The sequence below is a fragment of the Canis lupus genome, chromosome 17, assembly GCF_011100685.1.
Source record: "Canis lupus familiaris isolate Mischka breed German Shepherd chromosome 17, alternate assembly UU_Cfam_GSD_1.0, whole genome shotgun sequence".
Classification (NCBI taxonomy): Eukaryota; Metazoa; Chordata; class Mammalia; order Carnivora; family Canidae; genus Canis; species Canis lupus.
Window position 1 is genome coordinate 27,320,468 of NC_049238.1, and position 17,654 is coordinate 27,338,121.

At 35.7% G+C, this 17,654-nt stretch overlaps 1 long non-coding RNA gene across 8 annotated transcripts in view; it reads left to right on the forward strand.

Annotated features, from left to right (window-relative positions):
• LOC111090567 overlaps positions 1-15,851 on the forward strand; it is a 269,981-nt gene extending 254,130 nt beyond the window's left edge. For all 8 annotated transcript variants that reach the window (XR_005372296.1, XR_005372299.1, XR_005372295.1 and 5 more), the window contains 5 exons: positions 5,707-5,832; positions 6,329-6,506; positions 7,773-7,884; positions 12,174-12,367; positions 14,848-15,851. This is a non-coding gene — a long non-coding RNA (uncharacterized LOC111090567). The remainder of the gene's footprint in view (positions 1-5,706; positions 5,833-6,328; positions 6,507-7,772; positions 7,885-12,173; positions 12,368-14,847) is intronic.
• Positions 15,852-17,654: the final 1,803 nt, after the last annotated feature.

Below are 17,654 nucleotides of genomic sequence, written 5' to 3' on the forward strand. Positions count from 1 at the left end.
TGAGGACTTACAAAGTTTCTGATATCGCATATTAGCTGGCAGGGCAAGACACCTATATGAAACTCCTCAATTTATTCCCCGAATATACTGAACACTGTTTTGGTGAGCAAAGTACTATGGAATTGCTGAGAAGCTAACAAAGAGAAATACACCAGACAGCTCCTGAAGATGCTCACAGTCTGGCAGAGTAGACAGATATGCAGAGATGATTATGATACAAACAGAATGAAATAGGTATTAAAGCAACTATAAAATTTATTGGGCTCTTACTATATGCCATGGATTAATTCAATCCTCAACACAGCCTATGATGTAAGTATATTATTATCCCCCTTTTACAGATTAGAAACCTTGGAAACCTGAGGTATAGAGTCATGTGAAGTCACTTGGTCAAGATAGTGAGTGACAGAGCTAGGGCATAATCTTAGGCTGCCTGACTCCCTTATTCTTCAAATAAAGCCACAATGGAATGCAAAGGAGGAATAAAGTTAATCTTAGAGATAATATGATGCTGAGGGACTTGAAAACATAAGCCATAATATTATCATGAGGGGTTAATTATCAGTGATTAGGGAAAACTGGTCTCCCATTGCATGAGGCTTTCATAAATTCAGAAAATATAACCATCTTCTGATTTCTTTTTTTTGTTTGTTTCTTTGTTTGTTTTAAAGACTTTATTTACTTTTTCATGAGAGACACAGAGAGAGAGAGACAGAGGCACAGGCAGAGGAAGACTCGATCCTAGGACCCTAGGACCACGACCCAAGCTGAAGGCAGATGCTCAACCACTGAGCCCCCCAGGTGTCCTCATCTTCTGATTTCAAAGCTAACACAAATTTCCATGCCAATGTAGATCTGGATATCTGCAGAAGAGTCCATGATTCTTATTTCCACTACTTATCTACCATCCCCTAAAATACCAAGAATTACTGCAAACTATAGCTCAAGATCTTTCAAGTCACTTAGGATTCATTTTCCCCAAATCTGATAATTATTTACTCAGTTCCTTCAATACTTTAATCCAAATATGGGTTTACCTCAAGAGCACACACATCTTAGAGTCAGCAGAAATATTTATTCCTCTTTATAAATTATTAAATAAACTTTATGGCTTAGAACTAAGTGCCTCATGAATCTTGTTATCATGAATTAATTATAATTCTGTACATTTATATAATGCTTTATGATGTTCTTCCACATAAATTATCTTATTTAATTTTCATAGCAATGTAGTGAGTTAGAAAAAGTTGATATTAATACTGCAATTTTCACTATGAGGAATCAAAGACTTAGGAAACTTTGAGTCATTTTCTTGAGTTCATGTGGTTATAGATTATTGAGCTAGATTTAGGAGTGATCCAGTCTGTCTCTTTCTCTCTCTTTCTCTTTCACTCATTAGAGCCTGATGATATTTGAGTGATCAGAAGATTCTGAATTCTTGAAAGTGTAAACTCAGCGATCAGAGCTGGAATGATGGTGAATTAACTAGGATGCAGCAGCCCTGTGAGATCTGGCCAAAGCATCATCTGGGGAGTCTCAGCCATTTATTAGAATTGTGCCAAGTGGCTTAGAACTTCAGTGGGGTAGCACATTTGAGATGGGAGAGATTAGTGTGTATGGATTTAGTCAGAGACAGGGAATTTTGGTGGCATTTGAAGGAGGAGTAGAATTGGACTAGGTAGAGATAGGAATTGTGTTTTACTGGATAGAGGGGCAGCACAAACAAAGATAGTAAGAGAAAGATCATAGGAAAATATTTTGGAAGAGGAGACTACTGTATTACAAACCACAAGATGGGGATTAGTCAAATCAGGTTAGATAAATAAGATGGAGAAGGTCTAGATTGGGAGAAGGAGGTGGGGAGAAAAAGGAAGCAAGAGGTGGAAAATAGGGAACTACATCATGTTCTTGGAATGGAGACTAGCACGCTTAATGGTCTGTTTGGCGATGATCATTCTTATTGTCAGGGTGAGTAATGGTGGGGCAAGAAGATCAGGCTGGGAAGTGTTTAGTTGATGGTGATGAAGGCTCCAGTTGTGGGATGAGTGTAGGAATGGAGAAAAAGGAGTCTTTTAAATAAAGAGGTATATTGATATAGTGATAGACTGGATTCAGAGCGTTGAGGCAAAGAGGAAATTTAAAGATGACTTCAAGTTTCCTAGTCTCGGAGGTAAAGAATGTTACAGCCACCAACACCACCAAAAGAAAAAAAAAGGGGGGGAGTACATTTTAGAAAAAGGTTTTCCTTAGCTCATTGAGTGTGACATGATAGAGAGGACATCTATGAGGAGAAATCTTATGGGCCAATTGGAAAGTGAGGTAGGAGGAGTTTGATCTGGGAGACATAGACAAGCAGTAGAATTTCATGCCATCAGATTTGGAGTACACACAGGGGCATGAATGAGAAAAATAAATATGGAAGTTCAGTGTTGGAAGCTTATAGAATTATCTGATTTAGGCACTAAAGGATGCATGGAAGCATAGGAGAGAGACCAAGAAGGGGTGAGGTAGAAGGAGAACCAGAAAAGAGGCATGTCAGGGATCCTAGAGAAGGAGAAGAGTCAAGAAGTTGGGTAGATCAATAGTGTAAAGAGTCGACAATAAGGATTTAAAAGAAATACATGATTGCATATGATGATAATGTCACCAATGGATTTTAGGGGAAATGATTGAATAAGTTAATCACATTTTATCTATCAATATCAGTAAATAAGTCATTAAATGTAAGGTTAATTTTAACATTTAAAATTAACATTTATATATAACACTTATATTAACATTGTATTATATGTAAGATTTATTTTAACATTTAACATATTAGCATGTTTTGCTGTTTGATATATACTATGTTAGAAAGTCAGTGACCTACAAAGCACTTTATAGAATTCATACTGAAAGTTACCACATAAATATGACCTTTAGAAATGTTACTCATTTGGATGAAATTAAACTTTAGAAAAGTTAAAAATATTTATAGGAAGAGTGAAATTTAAGAATTAAGGAAAGTAAAAATTTTGTGAAATATTGAAAGTACCCTTAAATCAAGTGGAAAAAAGAGACAGCACTTGCAGTCATCCTAAATAAGTTGTGTACTTTCAAGCACCTGGTGCTGAGAAAATTTTAGAAACAGTATATTTAGCCACAATCTTACCAGCTCATCATGCATTTCCTATTTTCTTAATTCTCATTTTATTGCTAGAGAGGTTTGCATGATCGAAGAATATAGTTTTAAAAGTTTCATGTTTCTCCTGTTTATTCTTTAACCTGAAGTCATAATCATATTTCTATAGGAATAAATTATGATTTCACGAAGGAATATCACTTGGGGAGGATAATTAGATGCTAGAAAATGAGGTTCTTAAAATGAGGGTCTTGTTTATAATATCAAGTATTTGTGACAAACACAATGAGTAATGATGAAAAAGTGCCCTAAAACGTGACATGTCATGTGAGTAATTATCTAAATTCTGCTGGGGGTCTTTCTGGCATCTTTAAAACTTTTGTGCTGTGGTATGGATTTAGAAATAATAAGATAGTTCAGCCTAGTCCTGTCATAGAGAGTTCACATGAGGAGATATTTCTGTCCTGGCTTAAATTGCCTCTGTAATTTTATGTGCCTATCACCATTATTGCTACAGAGACTTCATTTGGATTACAAAGACCTGAGATGCCAAATGTCAGCAAGTGAAATGTGCCTGCATGATACTAATTCCTGTAATGACCAGAGCTAAGCAATGTTCCAGTTACCTCAAATACAGTTGGAAGTCAAGAACTCCATAAAATTACTGAGAGAACAATTTTTCAGGATTTCCCAGGAAACTCACTTTTTCTATCCCAGTAGCTTATATCCACCTTAGAGCAGAAATTCCTTACCTGTGACAATCTTCCCAGCAGGAGAAGGTGAGCTCTCAGGTAGCATAGATGGAATGCTTCTTTGTTCGCTGTCACATATCCAGTGCTTGATATAGTACCTGGTACATTAAAGAGTGTGTGTGTGTGTGTGTGTGTGTGTGTGTGTTGAATGAATGAATGAAAAAGGAGAATCAGTCAGTGTTATTAAGACCACTCCTAAGAGCAGACTACTTTTTTTGCTCTGTGTCTATAGGAAAGACCTTCTCTCTGCCACATTTTTCTCAAGCTAGGCAGGAACCATATAATATAGTGCTTCTCTTATGATTTGATAGTACAGGTATTTTCCAACATGTCTGTGTGTATCTTCTGCACTAACAGTTCAGGTTAGATGGTTACCTGGAAGGGTTCCTAAGCTGGTGTTGCTGAGCTCTTTCTCTATGGAACACTGACTAGCCTTTATATAAACCCTCCTGGGGTAGAAATGTCTTCCCATAATACTTTCCCTACACATTGTGCCTACTCATCCAAGATGAATCATATTTCAATATGAATGTGCCCTATGAGGTTTGGCTCCCAAGTTTGTGAGTGGAAAGAAAAAAAAAAACATACCAGAAGAATGACAATCATTGTTTTAAATTTTTATTGAAAGTTATATGACAAAATCATTATCATCTAAGATCTACCAAAATAGTATTTTAGACCTGTATTAGTTAATAAATAATGGCATTAGTTTTCTGCATATTGCAGTTTTTCAGTTTTTTGAAATTTGTGATTGGTTTGAGATTTTATTCATTCTAGGTAAACATTTGCTTTAATGCCTAATTTTTCGTTTCTAATTTTGTATTATTTTTCCTTTCAATTAGCAATAATCATGCTTTAGATAAACCTCATTGTCTATGATACTGCCACCACACAAAGCTGTGTATCATTTTTCTTAAAAGGGGCCACCAAACTTGTATAAGTTACAGGCAGCACAAAATTTGCTTCCTGTACCAGTTAGCTTTGTGCTTGCATTTCCCCAACAAAATTAGTCTTCATATCACCATTTTAGTTCACAGGAAAAGAAAGTAGATGAGAGGTCTCAGCGTCCCCTTTATGCCTACCTGAGAGTGGGAAGAAGCCCTTTATGCAGAATCTCTGGGGCAATGAGCTCCTAATAACCTCTAGTGGGAGGGCAGAAGGAGCAAAAAAATATTTCCAGGGTAAGGTCCTACATTCTCTGGTCTCACAGATGTGGTTCAAAAGTGCTGAATTTGGAGTCAAAAGATGAATTATTATTCCTGACCTACCTCTTATGAGTTGTGGGACCCCAAGGATATCACTTCACTTTGCTGAGTCCCAGTGGTCTCTCTCACTCTCAAATGTGGCTTTTAATCTTTGTTTATTGCACAAAGATGTTAGAGTCAAATGAGTTAATACATGTCACAATACATTGACACGAGTAAAGGTGTCCTGGTTTAAGTTGTTACAGATCCATGTTACTTCTTAGTAGGGACAAAGCAAATTCTGTGATAAAGAAAGAAAGTACCTCTTCAATGTTTGGAATAATTATGGGTGTTGGGATGTCAGGCAGATAAGAATAAGGATTTGGATGACATGTTAGCCAAAGGGAAGGGTCATCAGTAGCATTTCAGCCTTGACTTCCCTTAAATCCTGTTTGTGAATGTATCTCAACTAGCTCATTAGCTGGCCAATGTCTAGCAATAACCATCTAATTATTTTTAATGCTTCAAAAATTATAATAATCCATGTATTTGATGGTGACTCTATTATTTGGAACTGTTGGTCCACAGAATAATCCATATCAAATGATGCAAAATGAATAATTGCTCTTATCATTACTTTTGTTTTCAGGACCAATTGCACAATGCATAAAAAAATATCATCATAGGCCATATGGTAGAGGAGAAAGATCATTCTACTATGAATGAGGATATTCTATGTACTTGTAGTTTTTAAAAAAAGCAGTGTGAACTTGAGGTAAGTCACATACCTTCTCTGGTATTTTTTAATGGGTAAAGTTATATCAGCCCAATTTAACCAAGTGTTATGAATATCAAATAATAAAGTATAGATGTTGAGGGATTTGCAAAGCATTTAAAGCCTACCCAATTAAATGGTAATATTATTTGCTGAGAATTACTAATGAGGAGGCAGTTAAGTAAATTAACTATAAGATTGAGAAATGGCGAAATCAGCAGACACAAAATCCACTAATTTGATAATTCCTAGGGCCATTAGCTTGTCTTATATACAAAGGCATAAACAGAATAAAAATAAATGAAAACACATTCCTTTCATCTGAAACCGCCTTTCCCTTTTCTGGATAGTTTCATATTGATAATCTGGCATCTACCAGTTCCATCTAAGGGGATTGTTTGAAGCATTTAATCAATCTCTCATAAAATGTATGTGTGCTGCTTTTATAACTGTGACTAAACAAAGGAGGTGTTGAATATATTTTGCTCCATTTCAGAATCTCAGACTTCGTAACTGGCAAGGATTCTGGACCACAACATCCTGCAATGTCCTGGTGATAACTTTCCTTCCAGACAGATATCAGCTGAGCACAGTGTACCATCAGCTGCCCACACTGAGAGAAACAAATCAGAAAACCGCTGTTCCATAATCACAGAATTGAAAGAACTGCATACGTAAAATGACAGGCTATTAATTCTGGTTTAGAAAGCCTGAATAGGACTTTTTGATGAAGTTTAATTTTCTTTTGGCTCTTCAGAAATGGATAAATCATTTAAAATAAAAATAGATGTTGTATTATAGGAGGCTCATTTCTTTTAATATTTATTATTTTGGGGGAAAGTATTTTTTTAAATGATGAAATGAAATGATGAAGTGTTCACATGAATGCTCCAAAATAGTATACTGTTCATTCTCTGTTGCCTTACTAAGCTCTAGATTTGAAAATTATTTGGTGTAATTTAAGTAAACCTCCAGTATATAAAATTTTAATTGAAAAGATATGATATTTCATTAAATGCTGTCACACATTGCTATTGTTGCCAAATGAGGCTTGGCAGTACCACCAGGACACTTTTCTCCTGATCTGATTCTGTCTCCAACCTGAACCAAATAGAGCCTTCAAGATTATATAGATATAGATATGGTATGCTTTTATGTTTTTATAGCATTTATATAATATATATTCATACGAGTATTTTTATCAGCAATTTCATTATGAAACTTCAATAGAAGTTGAAGCATTAGAATAATTAATTTTTAAAACTCTTGCACCTGGAAAAGTATTTATAGTTTCATGAATTATCTATACAGAATGCTGTGACAGTAAGATACAAAAAGATGGGGAGAGGGTATGTGTAGAACACAGTTTAGAAGTAAATATACCTTGAGAGTCAGTCTAAAATGTGTAAGCAAGGAAGTTAAAAATAATCCTTTTCCCCATTTGTCTAAAATGTATAAGCAAGGAAGTTAAAAAGAATCCTTTTCCCCATTTGTCTAAAATGTATAAGCAAAGAAGTTAAAAAGAATCCTTTCTGCCATTTGTGAGAGAATGAACTTTATTTTGTTTTTCCTGGGGTTAACAAATTCACCTTTAAAAAAATGTAGGGACTAACAATGAGAAAGGCATATGCACGTGACCACAGCATTCTCATGAGGACCCACGTAATCATATTCTAACTATACTTATTATATTCTCTGCAAAGTATGTTAGGGCCAAGGAGCCCATAGGACCATTCTGCCTCCATTTCTCTAGAATATACTAAAGTGGTTAGTGAGCAACAAGAGGTAACAACTGCACACTCAGTGAATAACTTAATTTACCTGGAGAAAACTACTACCGTAAATCCACCATTTTTCTTCATTTGCACCCAACCTGGGCATTTGCTGTGTGGGGTGGTTTCATCTAACAATTCATCTTTAACTGTTTCTCTTTCCCAAAGCCTCCGGACAATGCCTCATGTCACCAACACCAGCAGTGCCATGGCCATCAGTGCAGCAGAAGTGACTTGCTTCCAGATCCTGCTTCCAGTGGCTGTCACACTGGGCTTTGAGGTAACTACTCCTGTCTGTATCCATAGAGATTTGCAAGTAGTAAGAATCTTAAGAACAGAGGCTCAAATTAAAACAAACATCCAGGGATCCCTGGGTGGCTCAGCGGTTTGGCGCCTGCCTTTGGCCCAGGGCACGATCCTGGTAGACCCGGGATCGAATCCCACATCAGGATCCCGATGCATGGAGCCTGCTTCTCCCTCTGCCTGTGTCTCTGCCTCTCTCTCTCTCTCTCTCTCTCTCTCTCTCTCTGTGACTATCATAAATAAATAAAAAAATTAAAAAAAAAAAAATAAAACAAACATCCAAAATCTAATGTTTATTTTCCAAGTTTTAATATTTGGTGGAAATATTTGAAACATGGAATCATACAACTTTTGAAGAATATTGTTGAGTTTTCTTATTTTACGGTCTTGTCTAAAACGTAGTGCTAATGTATGTTTTTTTAAAATAATCCTTTATAATTAAAAAAGCATAAAGCTTTTCTGCTGAAAGCATTTTCTGCTTTGTAAGCAGTTGACACTTGAATTCACTTGGAGCAGGCTGTCCCTTTGTTTTGGGGAAAAAAAAACCCCACACGACTGTATTCTCTAAGAAACCATTTTGTAATGCAGAAGTACCTCTGAATTTTCCTTAAGAAAAACTATTTTTTTTAATTGGCTTTTGTAGCCTGAGATTCTGAATGAAAACGGGTAAAGTAAATCTTATGGAAGGCTATGGCTCTAAGTCTTTTTTTGGAGTGTGTGGGGGAGATTTCTTTTTCTTGATACAAACAGCTTGTGTCTGTAAATTTTGCCTTGCAATTCTTGTGTAGATGCATATGCCTGTGCAAGTGAGAACGTGATTGAGAAACAGAGGCAGGTGGGGAACTTTTGTTTGAACAGCTTTTCACTTGAAATAGGAGGGCATGAGATGGAAGATGAACAAGAAGGGCTTTCAACCTTGATGTTCATCTGTGGGCAAGAAAGGACAGCCTCTGCTTGATTTAGCTAAATGTGGATTGGCCAACTGATATTGTGTTCATCCTGCTACACAAGAACAAGTAATTCAGTATAAAGATTATATTCTACTATAATTGTTGTTTCGGGGCCAAAGTGTAAGTCCACCTTATGGTGGGTGTTAATGATCAAAATTACAATAGCTAATACCTACTGAGCACTTACTTTATGCCAAGAAATGTTCTAAATGCTTCACATATGTCAACTGTTGCCCTCATAACAACTCTCCTCATTGGGAACAACTTATCTCCATTTTATAGACAAGGAAACTGAGGCTTACAGAGAACTTTCTCACGGGTCTGGAAAGAGAAGGCTAGAATTTGGGAGTGAGCCGCATCAGAGCTGATAAAGCTGGGTTGCATGTTTGTGTCTTTTTTGAGTTACCAGGGAAGATAATTAATTATGACATCACTTAAGAAGGCCTCTCTCACCGTGGGCTTCCCATCAGGCATAGAGCAGCCTATCGGTGGAAGGGCCACTCATACACACATCACATAGACTTCTATCAGTCAGGTAAGATTTTTTGTGGCACCCTTTCCTTGTCTCTATCCCTTTTGCCTGAAATTCAGGTTTCCTGGGATGTTTTCTTCTAAACCCATTTTTCCCCCTAAAACCATAATAATGTGTTAATTGATATCAAGCTATTCTTACTGCTGGTACATTAATATAGACATAATTTTGAATAAACATGACCAAACATCTTTTTTTAATTTGATATCTTTCTATCTTCCTGAAGACCACTATTGTTCTCACTTTTGGTGTGTGTGTGTGTGATTGGTGTCTATCTTTAAAAGTATTGAATTCAAATGGTAACAGTAGACATCCTTATTTTATTCTGAATCACAAAAGAGAAATTATGGCTATTCAGTAAATAAGCTTTTTGCTGAAGGTCTTTTGTAAATATCCTATAGAAGTTGATTCATTCCTAGTTTGCCAGGATTTTATTTTTTTTTAAGATTTGATTTTTTTTTTTAATCGTGGATCAGTATTACATTTCATTATACTTTCTTCTACATTTATGGGGGTGATTTTATGACTTTTCTTCTTTACTGTCTTCAAGGGGCATAGTACAAGGCTTTTCTAATGTTAAATCAACATGCATTTCTAAAGTAAATGCTAATTCACCATGATATAGTGCATGTATTACTGAAATAGTTTTGCTAATATTTTGTTTAGAATTTTCTGCATCTGTGTTCATGAATGAGGTTGGCTTAAGTTTTTTCTTTTCTTTTTTAAGATTTTATTTATTCATGAGAGACGCAGAAAGAGGCAGAGACACAGGCAGAGGGAGAAGCAGGCTCCATGCAGGGAGTCCAGGTAGGGGGACTCGATCCCAGGTCTCCAGGATCACATCCTGGGCTGAAGGCGGCGCTAAACTGCTGAGCCACCTGGACATCCTAAGTTTCTCTTTTCTTGTACTGTTCTTTTTGTAGTTTGATATCAAGGTTATGATGGCCTCACAAAGAGTTGAAGAGTGACTCACAGTTTCTAGTCTCTAGAAGAGTATATATAATATTGTTATTATTTATTTCTTATGTATTTGGCAGAATTAGCTGGTGAAACCTTATTTGTCTAAAGTTTTCTTCAAGGAATGATAATACAGTCCAACCTCCTTATTTACAGAAGGGAAAAAATAAGGCCAGGGGAAAGTGACATACTTAGTACGTGACAGCGCCAGGTGCTTCACTTACTTTATGTTCCTGAAATTATTGAGATTATCTTTAATAGTTAAAGGAATATATCGATTTTTCTTTTTGAGCTTTATGAATTTTGTTTCCCACAGCTCAACAATTGAGTTGTTTTAGTTCATCTAAAATTTTGTGTATCAACAGATTTGTTTATATTACACCATTTAATGTCTAAGTTATGGTGTTATTTCCTTTTTTGTGTTTTATATTGGTTATTTGGTTTGTTCTTTTTTTTTTATCTTCACTAAATGTCATTGGAAGTTCTTCAAATTTATCATTTTTGTGAAAAATCAATTTTTGGCTTTGTGGCTATTGTCTATGGCTTTACCCCAGAAAGGTGGCCAGAACTTGGACGTGATGGCTTCATAGTGCAATCAAGGAAGCACTGTGCTAGGCATGTGGCACTGAAGCAGAGAGTCAGCAAGGAACCAACGTCCGTGAGGATGTCAGGAGTCACTCAAAGAGGTTGACTGTTAGAAATCCTTTTTTTGAATATCATTTGGGTCATTGAGATTCTAATGTAATGCTATATGGAGAAGGAATTTCCTTGATTACTCAGATAGAATTTTCCTTCCAGAAGTGCAAGCTTGGAGATAGAATTTTGTTGGTATAATCTAACTTTTCACTAATTTAGCTTTATATTCTCAATCTCTCTCTCTCTTTTTCTCTCTCTGTCTCATAATTTATCTTGGTAAAAATCAAATTTTCATGGACTTATCTTCATACCCTTTCATTTTTGGTTTCCCACATAGACAAATCACTTCAAAGAGAAGGGCCAGAGCCTCATGTGTCCTGCTGCTATGCTGGTCTCATCAGCTTGCTGTCCTTGTTCCTTGTCACTCACTCCTGAACAATTACACTTCCACAGCTTAGAAGAGATTATTTTGTAAATAAGTAAAAAAGTTGTGTGTGTGTATGTGTGTGTGTGTGTGTGTGTGTGTGTGTATGAGGGGGATTTGATTATAATTTTTAATTAGTCCAACTTCAGGTTTATATATCTCAAAGGAACACTACAGGTATTTGGCAATTAATGTTTGTAAATAACCTTGAGATCCTTGAGGAAGAGAGATGCTATATAAATGAATAATGTGATGATGAAAATAATAATACATGCACTGACATTCCCAAGCCAGTTGCCTGAATTAGGTCTTAAAGTCTAAGGAAAGCTGTATAAAATGTAGCTATTGAAATAAATATTTTTACACCCCTCTTTAAGTCATGATGGAAAATATCTGTGGCATACAGAATACAACCATAATGCATGATTGTGATTTACAACACATTTATGAATGTTTATTGTTTAAATAAGTAACTATTTTGCTATTTGTATATAGTTGTTAGATCAAGAACTACAGGACATAATTCTTTGGGGTGATAGTATGTGGATGCTAACTGGCAACTGTCTCAATGTAATTGCTAAATGTTGCTCAATAATAAATTATGGTTCTATTATTAATTCAAGTTTTTCAGTGGCATAATAGATATTTTTGCAAAGATCTTTACAAATAATTTTTAGAGAGACAAAAAAAACTCTGTCACCCTCATACCATAAAATAAATTGCTTTCTCTCCACCTGACCATCTTTCATTTCCTTTTGATATTAAAGGTCAATGATTATATGCCTCTGACAATGCCCCTGCCCTTTGGCACTGCACAAGGGGTGAAGGGAGGAAGAATACACCTGTTTATTATGTATGCCACTAAATTCTACCATTTTGTATTTGGTTGCTGAAAGTTCTGAAAATGGCATCAAACTTCACAGCACAAGTGAAAATGAGCTGTTGTCCATAACTGTACAAAGTAAGTTACAGCATTGAGTTTTTATTAAATAAGACCTTTAGGACTGAGAGAATAGACAAAAGAGCCATTCTATTAGATATGAGCCACTATTATTTTCTAATTCAACAATTTCATTCACTCACCACTCAGCCAATTTTAGTATGAGAAAATGTTTTTGTTGTTATTGTGTTGTTTGATTATTGTCTATCTCCCCCAACAAGAATATAACTCTTCCTCCAACAAGAAAATAACTGTTGTCTGTCTTTTTCACAGGTATTCCCAGCACTCTAAGTTTACCTTCCATATACTGAATATAAGATCTCCCACCTTGGGAGAGCTTATTGTTAAGTACTTGACAGTACACCACTTGTCGGAATAGAAAATAAAATAGAGGCTTACATGATACAGATGAATCATGAAAAATCATAATATAGAATAATATAACAACTATTTTTCTTCTGTGAATCATGGAAAATCATAATATAGAATAATATAACAACTATTTTTCTTCTGTGCTGATATCAGAACAGGAAGAGAAAATATGTCTTAAATTTAAAAACATAAATAGCAATGAAATATCCTTATGGTCTTTAAAACATTCTCACATGGATTATCACCAGTCCTGGCAGGATGTATCTCAGTTCCAGTGGAGTAACAGTGTGAAAAGAGAAGTTTGAACAAATGAGAATGAATGTTTTTGGAAAAAGAAAGATTAGAGTCTACCTATTAATGAAATTTTGTAGACTAAAAGATTTATGTTGAGGTTGAGGATTGGAGCAACACATAATTGAAGGATTCTCTAAGCAGTTGAAAATGTGCCTGGATTTGGGTAGAAGTACATGTTCAAAGTAAGGTTTTTAGAAACATCTATATAATTTATAGTCAATGTTTAAAAGTGGATATGACAGTAAATTCATAGAAAAGAATGTTCAGTTCAGAGTTGGGAGAAACTCCATCATTTAAAGGATGAAGGAATTTTAAAAAATTTCAAAAAAGTGGGGTGCCTTAGTGGCTCAGTTGGTTGAGTGTCCAACTCAATCTCAGTGCAGGTCTTGATCTCAGGGTTGTGAGTTTGAGCCGTGCATTGGGCTCCACGCTGGACATGGAGCCTACTTATTTTTTTTTCCAGAAATGTTAAGCAGTAAAAAAATACTAATTGAAATAGGTAGGGATCCTAGATAGTACAGAAGCCCCAAACCAATAGAATGGTCAGGAGGGGAATGGGAACCATCAAAGTTTGCAGGAAGGTCAAAGGTAAATGATGGAGCAACAGCTGATTTGGAAATGCAGTCTTAAGAGAGTAGTTCTCACTGAATGGTAGGAATGAAAACTAAATTAGAAAGGTTTATTGGTGGATGGATGCTATGGGGTGATGAGTAAGAGTTTTTGGGAAGGCTGGATGTAAAAGAACACAAATTTTCATGAAGCTGTGAAAGAGTTTATGTTTGTTTTATTGCTTATTTATTTAATTATTTTAGAATGGAGAAGACAAGTGTATTTATGGATAGAATTCAATGGAGAAGAAAAGTAGAAAAAATAAGGCATATAATTTTATCAAGGCAATAAAGAGACAAGGGGAAGGAATAAAATTATATAGAGAGACTTGGGTGTTGGAAGGGAGTTAATATGTTCTATGGTAACATATCAGATAGTAAATGAAGTCATATGCTGAGATTAAGCAGGGCTATTGTCATGGAGTGAATATACTACAAATTTTGGACGCTGATAAACAGGTTCATTTGTAGGCTTTGCCACTTATTTTGCGACTTTTGAAAAAAGTTGCTCACCATCAATGAATCCATTTTCTTGTAAAAGGGAATAATAACACCAATCCTGCAGAGTTATTTTACATTTAGGATAACAGTGATTAACATTTATTGATCACTTTCTACCTACCAGGCTCCATTTAAAAAACTTTACATAAATGAACTCATTTAGTTGTTAACTTTTGAGATAGGGGTTATAGTTATCCCAATTTTACAGGAAAGGAAATGGAGGTTTCCAGATGTTAATAACGTTCAGAAGATCACATAGCTGGTAATAGGCAGACCCAGGATTTGAAAACAGCCAGGTAGTTTACACTGTCTTTCTAATATATCTAAAAAAAGCTTAGCACAGTTCTTGACTAACAGATGATTCAATAACTAGGATTTATAATTATTGGTAAAAAGTTAGCACTTGTAAAATGTACTTCTAATTTTATAGTCTCTTAAGTCCAAAGAAAATGATCGGATAGGAATTAAATATTTTCTGAACACCATAGGTTAATTCTGAGGTCATACCTGAATTTAGTTATTTATTGATCTAAATAGGCACAGATGAGGACCTAGGTATGTCCCATAGTGCCCTAGGTGGCTTTATTTGCTCTTTAAATATATTTAATATATTTATTAAATATAGTGGTCCCTTCCTAATAATGTCAATCAATTTAGGTAAACTTAGACAATAGAGGCTTTTCTCAGATAATGAAGATATTCTTCCCTAACTACTTTTCTCTTGAGGATTTACAGGTATCAAGGCATATTTTTGGGAAATATTGTGGGACTGGTCTTTACTAATCATTAGATGAAACTGGTATCAACTGAGATGTTCACTGCCTTGGATCCTTGGTCTCACCACATCCCCACTGTTCTGGAACTCTGGCATCGGCTTCTATATTAACCTCCTCATTTACAAACAGCACCTTTTATTTTCAGTGGCTGTGAATAATTTTGAATATCTAGCACAAATAGGTAAGTTGAACAAATATATTAACAAATAAACCTTTAGCTTGAAGGATTAAAAAGCCGATAGTAAAGAAGTCCTGCACCAAATTCAGAGAGAATAAGCAAATCTCGAATGGCAATGAGACTAGACTCTATGAATGTATTTCCCCTAGGGCCATTTTCCAATTCCAAAATAAGTTATCAAGATGCTACACAATGTGTGACAGTCTTATGTGTCTCAGAGAACAAGGGTTGGAAGTCTCAAGTCTCTCAAAAGTAGGAAAGGATCTGATAAACTCTCTACTACTTCATTTGGGACACTGAAATTCTGCTTCCTAGGAATAAAGATGAATTAGAAATAGAATAGCCCTCACGGGGAATGAAACCTAACACCAAGTTACCTAACACTGCAAAGGAAATTACAATTATCTCAGACTGCAGGTATTCCCAGGAATCTGGCAAAAGCAAATAGAAATTCTGTTTGGAGAAATACACCATAATTCTAGGCCTCAAATTATTTTGTTTTTCTGACTTTCAAAGATTTTGTGATCAGCTCTGGAGTGTGGCCTGAGATTTTGAATCTCTAATAAATTTCTAGGTGAGGATGATGTTGGTGCTCAGATAATTACTCATTTGGACCAAGAATAAAGCTTATACTACATATGTTTAAGTAATAACCCAGAGACTAAAGTGCATGCTTTACTACTCTATGATTTAATGTAAAATTTATGATTTAATATAAAAATATAATTATATATTAAAGTATGAAAATACTAAACAACCACTTTCTCTCTCTTTCTCTCTCTTTCTCTCTCTCTCTCTCTCTCTCTATATATATATATATGGTCACATAGCTAATAAGTGGCTGGACTAAGATTTTTTTTAAGATTATTTATTTATTTATTCATGACAGAGAGAGAGGAAGAGACACAGGCAGAGGGAGAGGGAGAAAAGCAGGCTCCATGCAGGGAGCCTGACGTGGGACTTGATCCCAGGTCTCCAGGATCACACCCTGGGCTGAAGGCGGCGCCAAACCTTTGGGCCACCGGGGCTGCCCTGGACTAAGATTTGAATCTAAGTAATGTGGTGATAGAATCTGTGCACTTATCCACTGCTCTACACCCTATACTATTTCCCAGGTGTGGCCTATTGGAACATTGGTGGGTATCATCCAGCCCATTCCTTAAAGTTTCTGTCACCTCCGTCATTCTTCATGTCTCCCAGCTTTATATGATGTTGTCACTAACATAGGCCAGAGTTGCATATTATGTCAACCAGAAGCCAGAGTAAATGAGAAATGACTCCTTTGCTCTTCTAAAGGAATAAATAATACATGTAGAGGCTAGTACCAGTATTACCAGGCAGACTCAGTCTGACTACTCAACTTGACCATCCTTTATGTTGATCTGAATGCTAGCTTCATTACCCTTTAGGTGTTGTGGCCAGAAAACAGGCAAGCTGATCCACATAAGTGTCCTCCCAATTTAGTACTGGTTGAGGGCCACAATAAGTCTAACATAAATGATCTGGGCTTTGAGGTTTGTCATTGTATTAACAAAAAACCCTGTTATTCATTATTCATGATTTAAATTGAATAAGGGAAGGCTGAGAATCTGATGAGTCTCCTCTTGCATCTCCAGAAAAATATCAGGCATACAGCTCACTCTTTTCAACAGGTCAGGACCCATCAGTAAAACCTTGGAAATGCCAATTACTCTGCCCTGTTCCAAACAAAGCCCAGCATCCCAATCTACAGGGGCAGAATTCCAACTTCACATTTTCTTGCTAATGCAGATTTCACAGAAGACTAGAAAACACACAAATGTACACACACACACACACCTTACTGTGAAATAGTAAAAATTACCAAAATTCTCTCCTACAATATCACAGGATTTACAGAAGTTTCTGAACATCTAAATTAATTGCCATCACAATTTTACATGTCATTGTCAGAGTATAGTTTTTGTGTCCCTTGTTTATAAAAAGTTTAAAAAAACCAGTGCAAACCCAGCAAATAAGTTGCTTAAGCATCTGCCCACCTGGTACAATTTGAGGGAAGATAACAATCATTTCTATTTTTCATTCTTTCACCCTAGAAAAGCTTACCCATCTACCTACCTGAGTATCTAATAGTTGACACAACAAGGTCAAGGCACTTTTGTACAATAAAGGCTGATCATATTTGTAGTGACCCTGCCTAATAACACATTAACTCATTAGTAAACTGGGCAAAGTGAAAAAAGCAAGAGCTTTGGAGATATAAAGTCTTGAGTTTGAATCCTGATTTTGCCACTTTCTAGTTGAATAACTAGATAAACCATTTAATTATTCAAATTATTTAAAAATGGGAATAATGATACTAATCTTGTAAGTTTTCTGGAAGGATGAAAGAGAGACAGAATGCTTGTGACAATGAGTTTTTTTGTGAGAGATGTTATAGATAAACTTAGAAATTTTCTACTTGTCTATGGTCTACTTGAGGAGAGACAACACTACAGTAGTGAACAAACCTTGAAGGATTATACCTACTTCTCATTGTCTGATACACCTCACAACCTAACAATGTGACTTATTTTGGCTCTAGCTAGCCTTTCTAATTC